General features: G+C 40.0%; 1 protein-coding gene across 10 annotated transcripts in view; it reads left to right on the forward strand.

The window, feature by feature from the left end:
• The window catches only part of LRRC8B (leucine rich repeat containing 8 VRAC subunit B), an 80,231-nt gene that overhangs the window by 36,457 nt on the left and 24,180 nt on the right, over positions 1-19,594 (forward strand). For 5 of the 10 annotated variants that reach the window (XM_036352267.1, XM_036352268.1, XM_036352259.1 and 2 more), the window contains 2 exons: positions 8,065-8,119; positions 19,401-19,501. The exons of 1 other annotated variant lie outside the window; for it this stretch is intronic. The gene's annotated coding sequence lies outside the window, so the exon portion shown is untranslated. Of the gene's footprint in view, positions 1-8,064; positions 8,120-14,184; positions 15,052-19,400; positions 19,502-19,594 lie in introns of those variants that run through there. 4 more of the 10 variants (XM_036352264.1, XM_036352265.1, XM_036352262.1 and 1 more) reach the window with 3 other exon arrangements.

Consider the following 19,594-nt stretch of genomic DNA (forward strand, 5'->3'; position numbering starts at 1 on the left):
AGTTACCTTTTTTTTTTTTAAGTATGCTTTTATTGATCTCAGAGAGAGAAAGGGAGAGGGGGAGAGAGATAGAAACATCAGTGATGAGAGGGAATCATTGCTCGGCTGCTTCCTGCACACCCCGTACTGGGGATCGAGCCCACAACCTAGGCATGTGCCCTGACCGGGAATTGAACTGTAACCTCCTGGTTCAGGGGTCAACACTCAACCACTGAGCACACCGGCCAGGCCCAGTTACCTTTTTACCTTCAATTAAAATCAGTGCTTTCATTATATGCTTGACCTGGCGACCTTCTTTTCTTGCTATGACCCACTTTTACTTTCTTTTTAGCAAGACCAACTTCTTAGTTGCCAACTGAAGACTATTCAGTGCTCTTTTTAAGAAAACCAACACCATTCTTCTTGGAGTTAATGCTTTTCTCGGGGCTGTCACTTCTTTCCTCTAAAGCCCTGTGCAATTCTCACCACCCCAGAGCAGTCTTTTCAGATTAGGTGTTCCCTCGCTCCAGCTGCAATCAATCAACTCATAGACTAGTGGAATGCAGGAAGCAGAGGATCTATCCATCATCTTGCTCTCTAATATTACAAGTGAGGAAAGTCAGGTCAAGTGAGGTAAAATGACTTGTCCAACTTTATACTGTCTATTAGATGTAATGTAGAGAGTAGAAAACCTTGTGGGGGTTGACCGACTTAATAGATTGACCTCTTAATAAGAAAGATTAATAAGAGGATCAAATATTTGCCAAATCCATCTAAATTTATTTGTGATTTTTGTTAACAGGTGGGTGCTTCCATGGTTATTTTTTTTTTTTGGGGGGGGGGGGGTGGCGAGATCTCATGTGTTTACCTAGATAGTCACTAGAAGATTTTAAAATGTGTTAACTTCATATATGGCTATTTCTTCTAGTGTGAAAAAAAAAATCTGTGCCCTTTTGGGAAAAATTAGTAGGATCACATCTCTCCCATCCAAATCCTTCTATTTCTAGGTAACAAAATTGGTAATTAAATATTTAGTTATTTTATAATAACCTATAAATTATAAACAAAGCAAATTTGACACAGGAAAATTATATTTTGGTGTGTTGGCATGTTTTTAGTACGCTGGGGCTTGCTATATATTTAATTTGTGTAATTTATTATGTTCGTTTTAAAGCAGAACAGTTTTCCTGTTTTACATGATTATAAATATTCTTGGTGGTAAAATATATGTAACATAAAATTTATCATTTTAATCATAAAAGTGTGCAATTCTGTGGCATCACATAAATTCTCAGCTATGATAATAGTTTCATATAAGATTTACATATTTAAACATACAGGTTTATAGACTTATAACATGGCTTTGCTTAGGTGGCATTGGCTCTATCTGTCTTGTCTGCAGCATGGATCTTGATTGGGGAGATAGGCATTGCATCAAAAACTGGAGGTTCTTGTACAGGTTAATTTTTTAAAAGGGGGGCATCCGTGTATATTATTTTGGCTTCATAATACTTTGTCTTCCTATGGGTCATATATTAAATAATTGAGGTAATTTACAGTTATAGTTAATGACACTGGAGTAGTAACTGGAGTCATGTGACATATTGCAAAATTTGGCATGGAAATTACTAATTTATTTTTTTATTTTATTTATTTATTTATTTATTTATTTTATTGCTTAAAGTATTACAAAGAGTATTACATATGTCTCCTTTTTTCCCCCCCCGCCCTTGACAATCCCCTGGCCTCCCGGAAATTACTAATTTAGATAGAGAACCAAACCCCGTAACATCCAATCTAGTTTCTCTTAAGAGGATAATACATTAAAGCCCACCTCTAAGAATTAATTTTAGGTATAGCTACTACTCTGTTAATAACTTACCATTTTGAGCACTTATTTTGTACCTGCTGCTGTGCTACGCATTTGATTTATAGTTACCTCATTTAATTCTTGAAACAACTTCATTAATATCTATTTTACAGATGAGAAAACTGACACTTATTGATACTTATTGATACTAATCTAGGGTCAAGTAGATGGTAAATGACAAAGTCAGAATTTGATCTCAACTGTTCTGCTACTGTTCCTTCCAGGTCTCTCAAATATTCATAATAATTTGAGGATAAGAACTAGGCCTAACAAAGTAACATATTGAAAGTAACAGCAAATTGAGGTCATGTGGTACTCCTTTATTAAGTCATTCAGAAAGAAGGTCATATTTCGGTGATGTGGTATTAATTTTTTTGAACCATATTTTTTTTTATGGTCAATTAACATGTTTCTCTTTTATTATATAGGATATAGATGAGTGTATGAGACTGGGGCTACCGTTAGGTGAAATTAGTTACTATGTTGTATCAAACTGGACTCTGCTGGTTTTTGCTGGGGTCCAACCCCAGCAGGTCCAGGGGTTCCTAAAGGTGTAGACGGAGTCGGCGAAGAAGGAATGACACAGAGACAGCGTTCAGTTGATCAGCAGCCTAGCCAGGATCTCTAGCCAAGTTCTGGTCAGGATCTCCAGCCAGGTTCTGTGTCCATGTTCTCTTGCTAGGTTCTCCAGCCAGGTTCTCCAGGTTCTCCAGCCAGGTTCTGTAGCCATGTTCCCTCGCTAGGTTCTCCAGCCAGGTTCTGTCCAGGTTCTCCAGCCAGGTTCAGTCACCAGGTTCTAGTCAGGTTCTCTTGCCATGTTCTATCCAGGTTCTGTAGCCAGGTTCTGTCTCTAGGTTCTTCAGCCAGGTTCTCTCGCTAGGTTCTGTCTCTAGGTTCTGTGGCCAGTTTCTGTCCAGGATCTTTTGCCATGTTCTCTCCAGCGAAGTTCTTCTGTCTCTAGGTTCTGTGTAGGTTCTGTGTCTAGGTTCTGTTTTTGAACCATATTTTAATAGGAAAGCAGGAAGAAAAGCCAGGTAAAACATTATTTAAGTACAGATTAAACGTAAGTACAGCTGTTCCTCCTGTCTTTAAACTGGTGGGTAATTGTTTCTCTGTAAGAGGTTGTGCGGGCAGGATGCACCCTGGCTATCTATCATGTTGATCTTAACTACGTAATAGAGGCTGGCAGGATGGAGGGAGCACTTGTTGATTCTGTTCCACTAAATGGAACACTGAGTAATGAGCTAGAAAACTATATAGATCTGAGTTTTTTAGAGTGTGTCTTTAGTTTCTCTAAAAGACAGATTGCAGATTTTTTAAAAGGAGGGATGTCATATTCTATATAAAACTCCATTTTACATAGCTCCTTGGAGGGGCGGTTGTAGCAGATGGCTCTTAGAGCTGGTGTGAATTCTGGGTTTGTTTTGTGAGCTTGAGCAAATTCCAGTCCTCAGCTTTCTCACCTTCAGCGTTGAGATCATAATACCTGCCTCACTAAGTACACAGTAAATCGTAGCCTTCCCCTTTCCATCTCCTGCCTCCTTTTTCCATTCAACAATTGAGAATCTCTTGTGTGTTGGGTCCTGTCCTGTACACGGAGCTCTTCTAAGAGCCCAAAAATGAGAGGCAGGAAGGCATCTAACCAGCTCTTCGTGTTGAAGAGTAATGGAAGTGTCGTAAGAACTATCTACACTCCCTAAATGCTGAAGAAGCATGAGGTATGGAGCAATTACATGTTTTGGGCGTCAATGGACAGCAGTGTCCATTTAAAACATCTTTTGTGTTTAATGGTCATTTACTACTTGGTGAGCATTAAACCTTTGTATTTTGTGGTCAGAAATGAGCTCAGGATAAACATTAGGCTGATTTGCAGTGCATGGCAATTTGAATTTTGTCATTGGGTTAAGAATATGTTATACCAGATGTAGCAATCTTTACAGTGATCCCTGTGAGAAGTTACTGGTTTTATAAGACTGACACCATTCAAGGACCTGCAATGCTGTCAGTTTGATCATAGCTCCCAGGGTTTGGGAATGACATACATATAGAGCATCTGCCATGTGGCAGGCTCTGGGGAAACAAGAAATGTCCTTGCCGTCCTAGAACCCTGGTCTCGGGGGAAGGTGAACAGGGCAAGATGCATACCATCCTTGCTTGGGTGATAACTTGATAATTCCATTGGTTCCGGCATTATTCCTGTTGCATTATACTGTTAACTTGTATAAAAGAAGAACTGTGAAGTTATTGGGCAAGATTTTAAGGTTACTCAGGAATGCTGTGGCATTTAACCAGTGACCCATCTTTGATTCAACAAGACTGGCCATCATTCTAAAGCAGCCAGTCATGCTGAGTTTGACAGCACTTCTCCATTCCGATTTGTTAGATGTCACTTGTGGTGGGGAAGTTGTCAGCTACGAATTTTCTTCCTTCCTTCCTATAGGGCAGCGGTTCTCAACTTGTGGGTCGCCAAACTGTGGGTCGCGACCCCTTTGGGGGTCAAATGACCCTTTCACAGGGGTCGCCTAAGACAATCAGAAAACACATATATAATTACATATTGTTTTTGTGATTAATCACTATGCTTTAATTATGTTCAATTTGTAACAATGAAAATACATCCTGCATATCAGATATTTACATTACGATTCATAACAGTAGCAAAATTACAGTTATGAAGTAGCAACGAAAATAATTTTATGGTTGGGGGTCACCACAACATGAGGAACTGTATTAAAGGGTCACGGCATTAGGAAGGTTGAGAACCACTGGATATATGTGTTTTCAAATGGTCTTAGGCGACCCCTGTGAAAGGGTTGTTCAACCCCCAAAGGGGTCGCGACTCACAGGTTGAGAACCGCTGCTGTAGGATGAAGGCTTAGCATCTGCTTCTGCCCCAGGGTGATGGCAATGCGTGAGGCTCTGTCCCCTCCACTGTGTGTGCCCCCTTCCAGACCCATCGTGAGTGCACCAGTGTGTTCACAGATCTTTCAGAGAGCCAGGCCTGCTGAACCCTTGGTTCCTAATGGGGTTTGATCCTGATCTAGTGTTATTTGTTCACTCAGTAATTATTTACTAATTTTTTAATGGTGGGGACAGGACAGGACAGGACTAGACAGGGGGTCGCTCTAGGTGAGCAAGTAACGTGTTACCCTGGGCAGGCTGATGATTTGATGTCACTTCAGACTGGCATTCTTTAAATCCTGGTTCATGACATTGTTAAGAGGAGAAGGCAAGCACTCTATGACAGGGAAGAGCGTAGCCAAAGAGGCCCTCTGGTTCCCCCTCTGCCCGTTCCCAGGATCTCAATGGGCCAGAAGTAAAATAGCAGATTCCTTATCTTTCCTTCCAACCACATTCTGAACAATTCCTGAGAGAGGTTCTGGTAGATACTATTTTTGTTCAATCTAATTCAGTTTCCAGAGTTGTTTTCAACACCCCTTTGATGAATCGGTGCATGGAAGCCACTGTGATACCCAGGCCCTCAATCTATCACTGGGAAGAGACACTGGGGTAGGTCCCAGGGGTCCTGCCCCAGTCCCCAAGGAACGTGAGGCAATTGCTTGCGGAACAGTGTGAGAGAACTATTAGTAAAGTGTTCCAGGGACAGAGATGGAAGAGCAGTGGCGTCAGCCTGGGGCGGTCAGGGTGGCTCAGGGAAGTGATTCATGGACGTGATCCCAGGGTGGGACAGATGGTAAAGTGAAATGTTCCTTTCAAATTGATGAAATGGGACACTTTAATTTCACATCCCTGAAAGCCTTAACCTTTCGGAATTGCACAAAGCAAAGTGACTAGGATATTGCAGTGATTCTTGCCGTATTTGATGACCTGCAAAACGACATCGAGTGACTATGAGAAGATTCTTGACTTCTTGCCAAATCTTTAATTGTAGAATTTTACTTTTCACTAACAGACAAACTCACCCAAATGGAAAGCCCTTCTCAGATTCCAAAGTTTTACAGTAGTTCTTCGATTTACTACAAGAGAGTTTGTTTTGTCAATCTCCATTCTTTCTACTGACAAGCAAGAAATAAGAGCATTCAGGCTTCTCACTTTTCACAGTAAAAACCTTGGGGCCTTTGTTTTCTATCAGAAGGCTGGTTCGCCTTAACCGGTTTGGCTCAGTGGATAGAGCGTCAGCCTGCGGACTGAAAGGTCCCAGGTTCGACTCTGGTCAAGGGCATGTACCTTGGTTGCGGATACATCCCCAGTGGGAGGTGTGCAGGAGGCAGCTGATCGATGTTTCTCTCCCATCGATGTTTCCAACTCTCTATCCCTCTCCCTTCCTCTCTGTAAAAAATCAATAAAATATATTTAAAAAAAAAAAAGAAGGCTGGTTGCCCCTATTGTTCCTTAAGCCATAGTCACTGGGGAGTAGTCCCTTATCAATCTCTTTTGGGGAACCTTCTGAACAGAAGCTCTTACTTGAGAAAGGGAAGTCTCAGTGTTTTGCTTGTCTTCCAGATTCAGAGATGACTTTCGGGAATTGACTTTTAAAGTGAAAATATATGTCCTGTGCCCTGCTGCTGGGGAAAGAAAATGTTTTTGAGGGAGGAGAGAATGCTAGTTTTGTAACATTCATTAGCATAGCAAACTGGAGAAGCCACAGATGCTGTCTCTGGGCAGCTGGGTCTGCAGAATTACTGTGAGTCCCAGGCTTGTTTTTATCCTGCCTCACATGGACTATTTATTCTGTTCTGAGAAGCATTGCCATTTAGTATTTTTGCATGCTCATCCTTCCAACTTGTACTTTTGTTTGCTGCTGGGGAGGAAGAAAGCCGATAACTTCTGCTATGGTTTCTAAAATTAGAGTGATTTGGCTTTAGCCTGAATAAAGAAACTGAAGTATATTTTGTTTGTTGTTGTTGTTGTGTGGTGTGTGTGTGTTTACCTAATAGCAATGGTTGCACTCTGAGATGACAGATTGTCATTCTGAGAAAGCTTTTTTTAAGTTCTACATTTATATCTCTCGGCAATATATTCCTCTGGTTTAGGTAAATAAGTAGAAAAAGGAATGAAACTCATTAATAAAACATTGGTAAGTGTTCAACCCCACTTAAACAAAGAAATGCAAAATAAAGCAATAATAAGATCATTTTTTCATGGAATTAGTGAAGTGTCTTTTATTTGTTGTTGTTGGGATTGGTTTGTTTTTTGCCTTTTTTAATGGTGATTCTAACATCTGGTGAAAGTTCTACTGATATATTGTTTATAGGAAAGAAAATTAGCATAACCTTCTTGGGAAATAATTTGATGTTACGTATCAGAGGCCTTAAAATATTCATGCTCTTTATCTCACTTTCAAAGTCTATGCAAAAGAAATCATATGACCAGAGTACAGAAATGTTTACAACATTATTAGTAATAAAAAGAAAAGATCTAATATTCTGTAGCGAAATGGTTTTGTAAACTATGACATACCCATGTATGAATTATGTTTGGAGAAACTAACATCGAGAAAAACTATGATAAATGGTGAGGCAAAGGAGATCTGTGTTTTGCCATTGAATTTTACAATGGCACAATTGTGTAAAATTACCAGTCCAGCAAAAATAAAACAAAAAAACCTGGAATGAGAAAACAATCTCAAATATTAAATCTTTCTTCCTTCCCCCATGTTTTCCTTTTTTTCTGTAAGAAGCATAAATATTTTCAATTGGTGTTTCTATCTTTTATTTATGAAATGAGTGGTGCCTTAGATATAATGCTTATCTCATTTTTCACTAAAAATTTAATGTTCATATTCTACACTTTATAAGTTGCCATGGTGATGAGATTAAATCTGTGATTTCTGATAGTGACTTGTTTCTTTCCCTGGGTATTAGTTAACACCTTTTATGAGAGGTCAGAAGGTGATCTCTTTAGCAACACTCACTTTCTTATTTATTTTTTTGTTAATCCTCACCCGAAGATATCTTTTCCATTGATTTTTAGAAAGAGAAAGAGAGAGAGAGAAACATCGAAGTGACGGAGACACATCGATTGGTTGCCTCTGCACATGCCCCGACCAGGGCCAAAGATTGAGCCTGCAATCGAGGTACAGAATCAAACATTTGACCCTTCAGTCTGTGGGCCGAACCGGCTAGGGCAACACTCAATTTTTTAAAAAGTTACTTTTTTGTATGTTGAAAGTTTTAGTACCATATAAATTGACAAATTGTGTTGGAGTCCCGTGATGCGTAAAATATAACAATATGTTTATGATTTCTCTTTAGGAATTTTTCAAATAGAAACTAATTGCAAAGTTTCCGGTTGACCAGCATTCATAGGGTAAGATTAATATTCTGAATTGTGAACACATGGTAAAGATAATTACTATTACATTGGTAGCTTGGGGCGAACAAATAATGAATACTTAGTATGTAAAAAAATATAACTATTTTTATAGATGACATGAGTAAAATCCTGATGTTTTTAAACCAGTTAAACAGAAAATTAAATCTATATACAGTTTGGTAAAATGTTATTTTACTGTGCTTTGTCAATTTTGTATATAGGAAAGTGTGTGTGTGTGTGTGTGTGTGTGTGTGTGTGTGTGTGAGAGAGAGAGAGAGAGAGAGAGAGAGAGAGGGAGAGAGGAGAGAGATTTTTTCATTTTTAACATTAAAAATCTAAAGAATATAATGTCTCCAACAGACTTAGACTGCATAACTCCATGTCTGTATTTTTCAGACTTTTGTTTAAGGTGGTATTTTTAATGCATAGAATTGGTTTGCCAGGTTTTCATAAGTAATAGATGGCCATGCTTTCTGAGAATAGGCAAGTCAGAAATAAATAAGTCCTGTGTTCTGTTGCTTCCTGCAAACATCATTCTTCTTTTATAGTTATAGAAGATTAATCTTAGATTAGCTCTGTAGCAGAGCTTTTGACTTTGATTTATGCACTGTATGAAATAGCATGACTTTCTAGTGTGAGTACAACATATGTCTTAAAAGTGTGTCACCCTGCCCTGACCAGTTTGGCTCAGTGGATAGAGCGTCGGCCTGTGGACTGAAGGGTCCCGGGTTCGATTCCAGTCAAGGGAATGTACCTTGGTTGCGGGCACATCCCCAGTGGGGAGTGTGCAGGAGGCAGCTTATCGATGTTTCTCTCTCATCGATGTTTCTAACTCTCTATCCCTCTCCCTTCCTCTCTGTAAAAAATCAATAAAATATATTTTTTTAAAAAAAGTGTGTCACCCTGAGCGTAGAGTCGAGGGGGAGCAGTGGTGAGCACATTGGGTCTGTTCCCTGGTTTTCTGAACACCCTTCTTTTTATAGATGAAGATGCAGATCCGTTGACTTTTTGAGTATAGCCACATTTCCCTGCTGATTCATTGATTTGACTCTAAATTTTTAAAAGCTCATATCAACTCTTCCTGCACGTATGGCTCTTCAGTGGCTTTTCTGTCACTCCTGAACTGTGCATTATCCAAACTCTTTACCTTGGCTGCCGGCCCTCTGTCACTCATCTTCTTTCCACAGGCTCCTGACATGCCAGCCGCGGGGCCTCCTTTCTGATCCTCACATACCCTGAGCTTCTTACTCCTTCGTGGAATGACCCTCCTCAGCATCATCACGTCTGGCTCCATTTAGATCTGGGATCTGTGCTGTAATGGCAGTCCCTCCAAGGAGGCCTTCCCTGACTCTCCAACCTAACGTAGCTTTAGAGTCTTCATAGTGTTTCTGACTTTGTGTTATCTACTTGGTTATCATCTCTCTTTCCTTACTACCCAGTAAGGTCCGTCAGAACAGGGTCTTGTCTATCTGACATACCTGTATTTCCCCGACCACTTAGAACTCCCCCTGGCACATAGTAGGCATTGTAAATATTTGTTACATGAACAGATTAATGTTCTGACCCCTCTCTGACAAGTGTTGTTGTTCAGTTATGTTTCACCCAGTCTCTTGGGTTGTTTGGTTTGTATGGAACCAAATGTAGGACTATTTGGGTTTAGCCTTCATCGTACCCATTTTGGCATAGAAGTGACACTATAAGATGGGGTGCTTTCAGCTATGCATGTTTTCCCTCCACAATCCTATATAATAAAAGGGTAATATGCAAATCAACTGAATGGCGGAACAACTGGTCACTCTGACGCACACTGACCACCAGGGGGCAGACACTCAATGCAGGATTTACCCCCAGCCCACATGCCCCCATCGCCCAATCGGGGCCTGTAGGCCAATCTCTCGGTCCCTGCCCCCGGGAGGCAGGCTCCGATCACCTGATGGTGCTCAGGGAACTGACGGTGGGTGGTGGTGGACACGGGTGGCACCAGGCCAAGGCCCCCACCCTGCCAGTCGCCCCCAACATAGAGGGCAACCAGAGGCGGGGCCGGCGAGCCGGCCGGAACAGCCAACCTCTTGGTATCTCCCCCCCGTCTGGCAGGCTCCAATCGCCCAATGGTGGAGGGGACCCCGTGGTGGGTGGCAGTGGGGGGTTGGGCCGGCATCTGGGGAAGAAGGCCCTGATTGCAGGCCAGGCCTAGGGACCATACCCGTGCATGAATTTCGTGCGCTGGGCTTCTAGTAGGAATATAAATCCTGTGAAAGCAGAACAAGGCCTCGTATCTCCTTGGTATCCCAAGTTCTAGCCTCCATAATTGAGTGCATGTAAATGTTAACTTTAGAGAAAGGTTTAAGATGAGTCACTCATATTTTTAAGAATTTCAAGAATACACTGGTTTGTCTGCTCCAAAGTTAAAAAAGAAGATCTCATTTTGAATTATAGTTGAAAAATTATAACATAGAATTGTTCTGGACTATATTTGCAGCTTCATGTTCCAAAACCCTGTTTTATTTTTATTAGAAAGGTCTATTATTAATTAGGCTACATGTCCAGAATCAGTACTGCTAACCATCCAATTCTTTTCAAATTAAGAAACTTGGCCCTAAGCTCATTTTTTACCCTTTGACCCTAGAGAAGCCACTTGAACATCTCTGAACTTTCATTTCCTTATTTGTAAAGACTTGGACTTTACAAATCTCTCTGGTTTCTTCCTAGAGTATATAGTCCATATGATTCTGCTCTTGTGAAGGTAGGTCACCTATGGAAGAATTAGGAGAAGCAAATGGAATGATGATCTCTGCTTTCAGCCAGTCATTTGAAAGGAGAGCATGTATGATTCACAAGAAACTGCAGAGGCACTGAGTTTGGCTCTATTTTATGGCTTTCTTACTGTGAGGTGGAGATGGATGTCAGGGAGACATTTTTGTAAACAATGAAGGTCGGGGAGAAGGGCTTGAAGATACACATTCTAAGAATTATGAGCCACTGGTGGTGTATGCTCAACAAATAATATTATAATCATGTGGCTGCAACTTCTTTAAATATGTTCTAGTTAATTTGGTAGTTCACTAAAAACATCCAAAAACTAAGAGGGTTTTTCCTGTGAGATAATCACCATCTAAATTAAATACATGATGGGATGGGAGGGCAATCTGGCTTTGACATCTGTCACCCTGTTGATCGCCAGGGTTGATTCACCTGATCTGGCTGGCTAGGCAGGTGTCCCCTTCCTTCCTCACTGGTCCACATTCATCCCTCCCAAAGTAGATGACCTTCCTCCCAGAGGAGACGACTGGTCTTCAGTCAAGGGTATATGAGTAGCTGCTAGAACCTCCAAACAACCTCTCAAGTCCATTTTTAGGAGAACATAGTGCAGTCAAGCTTTCAAGACTCCAGACATTTAAATGAGGCACTGCACGCAGAAGTCAGTCTGCCTTTAAATTTTTTTAATTAATACATGATTTATTTCATGACTGTGAGAAACAAGGATAAGTAAAGAATGTTCTGGAAACAGTCTAAGTGCCCATCAGCAGACAAATGGATTAAAAAACTGTGATACATCTACACAATGGAATACTACGTTGCTGCTGTAAAAAAGAAGGAACTCTTACCATTTGCAACAGCATGGATGGGCCTGGAGAGCATTATACTAAGCAAAATAAGCCAGTCAGAGAAAGATAACTATCACATGCTCTCACTCATATGTGGGATATAATGAACACATACTGATGAACAAAAATAGATCCAGAGACAAAGAAACACTGAACAGACCGTCCAACCTCAAAGAGAGGGTAGGGGGGTAAGAGATGAACCAAAGGACTTGTATGCATGCATATTAGCATAACCAATGGACACAGACATTGGGGCGGTGGGGGCTTGTCCTGGGGGGTGGTAGGGGCTGGGGTGGTCAATCGGGGAAAAAGGAGACAGATGTAGTACTTTAAACAATGCAAAAAAATAATTTTAAAAAAGAATGTTCCTTAAAACTCAGAGCAACTGAGCTTTTATTAGGATATCTAAGGTTGTTCCCATGGTTTTAATTGCCGTATTCAGTAACTTTCTCCTGGGGCTTTAAATGATTAGGGTTAATCATATAAATCTTAATATTTAGAATAGTTTTATGATTGTTTCTTAGACCAGTCTACTGCTTTGGGTAAGAGGTTGCAGAATGGTATCACACCTCTCTGTTCTCCTTTGGTTTCTCTGTGTTATTGGACTATGATGCCAGCTTCTCTCCTTGAAACTCTTTGGTTTTTGTGTTCCAGAAATACTGCGCTTCTCCTTTATTTCATTGACCCTGCTTCTCTCTCCCCCTTTATTGTTCTGTGTCTGGTAGTCCTTCATCTGATATATTATCTAGGGGAGAAAAGTTCTGTTATTCACTCACTAAATTTACTCTCTCGAAGAGTTATTAATTCATTTCTATGACACTATCTACTACTTAAATACTCACGACTTCCTATGGGGGATCAAAGATGGCTGCGAATATTTTGTGATTCTCCCATCAAGAGATAGACTCTCTGTTTCCCCTCCCTTTGGATCTGAGCTGGCCCTGTTTCCTTTTTGAAGCAATCCAATGGGACAGAAATGGTGTAGGGTTCTAAGGCTGGACTAAAGAGAATTGTAGCTTCTGCGTTCATGTGCTTGAAAGGTTCCTCCTTAGAACTGAGCCACCCTGCTGTGAGGAAGCCTACCTGGCTGGGTGGAGGAGCGGCCAGGCCCCTGGTCACCAGCCCAAGCTGAGCTCCAGGCCAGCAGCCAGCCCAAGTGCCAGCTCTGTGATTGAGGCATTTTGGACCTTCCAGCCATCCCACCATTGAAGCCAACACCATGTGAAACAGATTGCCTCATCATCCCACAGCATCAGGAGAATGATTTTGCTATTTTAGCTGCTGAGTTTTGGGATGGTTTGTTACATGGCAATTAAGAGCCAAAACAACAACTATACCTAGAAGTGCGGTGCTGTCATAACAAAGCATCTGGCATGAGCTTTGAGACCAGATGGCGGAGAAGACCTGAAGGGCAGTAAGAAGGCTATTAAAAGTTGGCTGGGCCCTCAGTGGGTGGCTCAGTTGGTTGGAGCATTGCCCTGTACACCAAAAGGTTGCGGGTTTGATTCCAGATCAGGGCACATACCTAGGTTGTGGGTTCCATCCCCTGTCGAGGTGCGTGCAGGAGGCAGCTGATCAATGTTCCTCTCTCACATCAATATTTCTCTTTCTCCCTCCCTTTCTCTTTCCCTAAAAATCAATAAAAACATATCCTTTGGTAAAGATTTAAAAAAAAAAATGTTGCCCGGAAGAACAGTGAGGAAACTTGCTATTGGAGAACATAAAATAGTACCATTGTTTTTTATAGTGGCGGAAAAATCAGCAAGACTGTCCCCTACATGGAAGATTGAAAATGAACCTAATGAATTGTGGATCTAACTTGGGAGATTTTCCAGCAGAATATTGAAGTGCCAATTAGCTTATTTTTTTAACCACCTATAATCAAAGTATTGCAGAGATGAATTTAAAAAGAGACTATTCAGATTTTAAGTAGACTGTAGAGGAAATATTTCTAGATGATAATTTTCTAGGGTCATAAATAAAACTTTCCCATGGACCAGCTTCCTTACCCAGTAAAAGGTACTGTGAGTACAGAAATCACCTCAGGTCTAAAGATTAGGTCCAGAGCACTACTGCCATAAAACTTGGTCTCAGGGTAAAAATAAAAGCCAGGGCATAGCTGTAAGACCTAGTATTAAGATTTCAAAAGATTTAAGGCAGCACTTCCTAGATCTTCTCAGCTAGTTGTAAGGGTCTCTAAGAAACTTAAGGACATTGTCTCATAGCACTGAGGACCTGATTTAGGTGACACGATCCTGGATTTGAAGCCTGAACTTGATGTCGTAGTGGGCTAAAACTTTGGGGGGCAGGGACTTGGGGAGAGGGTGAGCAGGCCTTGTATGCATGGGAATGTAAGTTTGTGGACAGAGAATGGGCTGTGGTGGTTAAACACGGCTGCAATTCCTTGGCACTCTTCCCATTGAAAGGTGTTCGCTTCCTCTCTCCTCGAATCAGGGCTGGCCGTGTAACTCCTTTGGCCACTAGAATGTGTTGGATATGACACTGTAGCTTCCAGGGCTCTGCCATAACAGACCTGCAGCTTTCACCTGTGTGTTTGGAGTGCAACTGTGTGAGGATACGCAAATGGCCGCGTGAAGTCTCACATGAGGGAACTGCCAGCCAGCAGTCAGCACCAGCGCCCCGCCTGATGAATGAGGACATTTGCATCTTCTAGCTTCCTTTGTGCCAGCCAACACCATGAAGCAGAGAACCACCCACAGAATCACGAGAAATAAAACCGTATCTTTTTTTAAGGTTTTAAGGTTTGGAATATGCAAAATAGCCAGCCAACATCCTTCCCATCTGTATGCGATGAGTTGCAGCCTCTCTCCGCAAAGGCTGTAGAGAGAGACACCCTTCCTAAACATCTGAACGTACTGTTTTCTGCCTTTTGCATTTTTGTAGGGTCAGTTCTTTAATGTACAAATATTTATGGCGCACTGTGTGCTAGAAACTGTGGAAGGCACTACAATAGCATAGGATCAAAATCTGAATCTACTTGACTCCTGCTTCTCTATTTGGTGTTGGCCAGTGGTATGAATTTTCATTTACAGTGACTAGTTCATTCTTTGCTTTCTTTTCAAATACATTAAACATTTCCCTTATTATTTCTGGCCCACATGGTTGAAATAGCCTCCTTGTTTCTAATTCCTCCTCCTCCAACCGTCCTGCAAATCTCGAGTCAGTGACTCGCTATTTCCCTGCCTCACATAGCTGAGCCTCTGAGGCTCATGGGGGAGATGGGAGCTGTGCTTTAACAGTCTGTGGCGGTGAGGAGGAGATACCCTAGACATCTAGGGAAACGTCCAGAAGACTTAAAAGGTAGGCACTTTTCCCAGATATTTTATTGCCAATCTTTCTGGTGGGCTTTCTCCTCCTCCAAAGATTTAGAAATAGTAGTAATAATAATAATTTTGGCCTTACCTGGACCACTTGAATTGCTCCATGGGAGTGGGGCCCGGATTTAGGTTTCATTTTATTGTGCCCAGGTGATTCTAATGTGAAGCCAAAATTGAGAACTGCTGTCATCGATTTGTGATACTTATAAATGGTCTCTGCACCAGCAGCAGCCACATTAGCTAGGAATTTGTTAGACATGGACATTCGTGGGGCCTGCTTCAGACCTAATGAACCAGAAACTCTGAGGGTAGGACCACTCATTTTGTGTTTTAATAAGCTCTCCAGTGCTTTTTGTGGATATTAATAGAAGAGAAACACTTTACTAGATAAATCTTAGTTCCATTCTAGGTCTCAAAAGCACAACTAAATTTGCGAAGGGTGTTTGTTATTTGAAAGTTGCTATACAGTATTGACATGATCTGAATCAAATGGTAAGGGATATAAACTGGCATACTAAGTGTCTTGCTAGTGATCATTTGGGTACTCCTCAGATCTCTAAAGAGTAGTTCAAGGTATTCTTTCTTTATTATTTTATTTTTCTATTACAGTTTGGATTCAACAGTATTTTGTATTACTTTCAAGTGTACAACAGAGCAGATAGAACATTCATTTGGTTATAAAGTGTCTCCTTCAATAACTCAAGTGCCTACCTGGCACCATAGATAGCTTTACAGTATTGTTGACTATATTCCCTATGCTTTCCCTTAAATCCCCAGGACTATTTTGTAACTGTTAGGGTCGCCAACGGAGGTGTGCATGAGGCCAAAACACATAAAGAATTATGAATTTCTTAGGTCATCTGGAAAACAGATGGGCTGAGCCCCAAATGTGCCAGCACCCAGGAACGGGGAGTCAGAGATTTTAAAGGATTCTAGGCGGACTTTTTCTCGGTAGGGAATTCTCTGGGCAGGTCCAGATCCTGGGCAAGTCCAGAGGGGAAAGTTACTGGTCTTAGTAAATGGAATGTGGTCTAAGCAAAAGGGCAAGTCCATTGCAAAATAATCTAAAGGTCATTTTCCTGGGGGGGAGGTATGAATTCCATCAGTTGATGGACCTAACAGTAACTATCAATTAGGGCTCCTTAAATCGCATCACCTTTTTTCACCTTATCCCCCAAAACTCTTCTCAAGGGGTTATTCAAAATAAAGGAACAAATTTATCAGGGATACTGATGCTTTGTTTCCCAGAGAAAGAACTCAAAGAGGTGAATTTAAATTTCAGTTAGCTGTATAATGACCCAAGAAACATCTTGAAGTAGTACTAAACATTTTGAAGGGATATAAGACTTTTAAATAAATTTTCAGTGAGAGTCAGAAGACAAAAACCCCATTTTGAATTGTTTAGCTATAGCCCTGCCTGGGGTCAGAGAACAGGGATCTTTGAAGTATCCGCCAGTTCTTAGCATACAATGACTCTAAATACCATCTGATCATCATTTGTTTATTTTGTCACTGGTTATTTTGGAAATGCTTTCAAAGTAAAGTAAGGACTAGTGGAAAGTAAAGATGCCTAACTTGAGTGTTGTTGTTCCAGTCTGAGAGACTTTGGGGTGAGATTGTCAAATGAAATTCATGTGCTTTGAAAAGTTTTTATGATTTTTTAATGAGGTTTAAAAGCTAAAGGAATGGGATTAGGACCATAAAATCCTTTACTCTTACCATTGTTTCTTTGAACTGATTTAGTGCATTTGTGTATTAGAAATAGAGATCTCATTTGGATTGAATCCTCATTGTTTGCAATAATACCGTCTGGAAAAAGTTTCCTAGACACAGAAACGGTATTGCATTTTGTAATGACAAAGGACAGCTACGCTCTAGCTCTCCAGCTAAACACTTCAATGAGAAAAATTAACATCAGTTAATATATCGGAAGGCTTGAGACTTTTCATACATCATTACATTCAGATGTTATTTATTTATATATTTACTCTTAGATCAATGGAAAATGTTTAGTAGGGGAAAATGTTAGCTGAGAAAGTAGATTATATAATCTGTGATTGGAGACATGGCAGAAAACTGTACATTTGCATCCTTGTTTTTCAAAAGATTGTAGTAGAACCCAGTTACAGTGCAGATGTGGGGATAAACTGGGATCTTCATCAGTTGGGGCTGCTGTGACAAACTACTGTATAAACTGGGTTACTTAACACATGTATTTCTCACAGTTCTGGAGGCTAGAAAGTCCAAGTTCAAGATGCATTGTATCTGATGAGAGCTCACGTCCTAGTTCATAGACAGCCACCTTCTTGCTCTGTCCTCATATGGTAGCAGGGCAAGAGAGCTCACTAGGGTTCCTTTTATAGGCACACTACTCCCATTCAGGAGGGCTTCCCCTCAGGACCTAATTACCTCCCAGAGGCATCACCTCTACCACTGTCACATTGGTGGGGACACAAATATTCAGTCCATTGCAGTTGAAAAAGACAGTTAAATATTCAGCTTTTCCTTTAGCGTTTGAGAGAACCAAGACTGGCATACTCTGAGGACCTAGTCCTAGGTTCTTGTTTATATCTATTTATTCCTGGTTTTGTCAACTGGGACATGGTAATGTCTTTGGGCCTGCCTTATTTTCTATGCTTATAAAATATGAAAAATAATATCGCAATATGAAAAACTATATTTATCTCAGTGGCTTATTGTAAGCATGACACAAATTAATATAAATGAAAGTTATTTGAAACTAGGAAACTAGATAGTAGATATCATTAATAATAGATTTTTATTTGCTCTTTTATTGACAAGGGACTCATCAAAGGAAATCTGCATTTGAGGAAAAGTTTATAATTCTTAAAAAGACAAAAGTTCTTTACAGATAATTTTCAGTTAGAATAAGTATGGTGAACCTGAAGTGAGTTATCGTTCTCTGACAGAGTGGTTACAGTAGTTTCTCACTATGATTATTTAAAAATATCACTATAGGTGGAGATTTGTATTTCTCTGCTTTCATAGAAATATTGTGTTTAAAGTAGAAAATGTATTTGCAATATTTTTTAAAAGCTGTATTGTATGCCAGAAATCTCATCATGGCTAAATAGCATTTTGGAATGATGCACTAATTACTTTTCTGGCACATTACAGATGCAGTACAATGGGAGAATATGTAAAATGTTTAACACACCAAATGTCTTTATCATGCTTGCTGCACATAAATGCAGGTGTATATCGTATGCTGTAAGCCTTTGAAAAATGTGAATGAGAAAGTCATGGCCCGGTGCTAACCATGAATGAGTATACAGCTCGTTTGTCATACACACTAACTGTGTTCTCTGGCCTGCAAAATAACTTGATACTGGTTAGTAATTACTAAGCAGGCTTTACACATACACTGGTAAATCCAAAGTAACTTTCAGATATGTCCAATTTTTTTTATCTTTGAAAAATGACAAGGAAGCAAGATTATTGCTAAAAAAATATCTGAAATACAGTTTGGGGCCAGTGAGTGGATTTCAGGTATTTAATAAACCATATTAAATGAGGATCATATCTTCAGGGCAAATATCAAATGTATACTAACCTTCCCAGCAACATTCAGAGGTTATATAGGCACTAAAATTTTTCACACCAAATTTAAAAATTTTTTGTTTTAGAATGTTGTCACATTTCAAATTCGTTAATGCATATGTAATTTAAACTATTGCAAATGATTATTTGAAGAAGATACTAAGAATGGCTTTTATTAATCCTCAAAGGTAAAAAAATGAATATAAAAGGGTAACTACATTTAATAAATATCATAATTTCAGAGAAATTTAGCCCTATGTCTGAGCTGTGTCTTAAAAAGTTATTTACTTGTGACTATTTCTGATGAAATCATAGGCTAAGTTTTAAGAGTGTTGAGTCTTCTCATTTGGACAGATGTGTGGTTTTAAATCAGAGTGCAGAAATTACAAGGTCTGACAGGACATCTGATAAATGCAAGCAAGACCAACTGTATGAGGACTAAGTGAGGGAAACTAACATTTGTAGATTGGTTGGGAAAAGCTAAGTGTTCATCAATGTACTGTAGACACGAGATTTCAAATCTATTATGCCTAAATTCTGTAGAAAATTTTCTGTCATTTAAGGGAGTTTGGGGAGTGAGTATGATCTAATCTGTGAGTGAGATTCTGTATATGTAGCTTTGCCAAGATGTGCCACAGTGTGGAAAGTGAACTGATTTATGAAAATTTACTTCTAATATTATATTTTTTGATGGAGAAGTTCTGTGAATACAGTATCTCAATTTTTTTTAAGTAATTGCAGCTATTTCAAGATATCTGTGCTTTCTCATAGAATGAAGACAAACACAGAGATGGTGTTTCTAAGAAATTTTAAAAGGTGTAGGCCTCCTGATTGAAGCATTGTCAAATTATTGGAATCATTTTTTTATTGTTGTAAGTATAAATATTTGAAATATGTTATTTTGGTCAATGTTGGCTTGTGTTCTTTGTCGTATTCATTCTCTGTCAAATACCATTGTCATTGTT

The sequence above is a fragment of the Myotis myotis genome, unplaced genomic scaffold (genome assembly GCF_014108235.1).
Source record: "Myotis myotis isolate mMyoMyo1 unplaced genomic scaffold, mMyoMyo1.p scaffold_m19_p_2, whole genome shotgun sequence".
In the NCBI taxonomy this organism is placed as follows: domain Eukaryota; kingdom Metazoa; phylum Chordata; class Mammalia; order Chiroptera; family Vespertilionidae; genus Myotis; species Myotis myotis.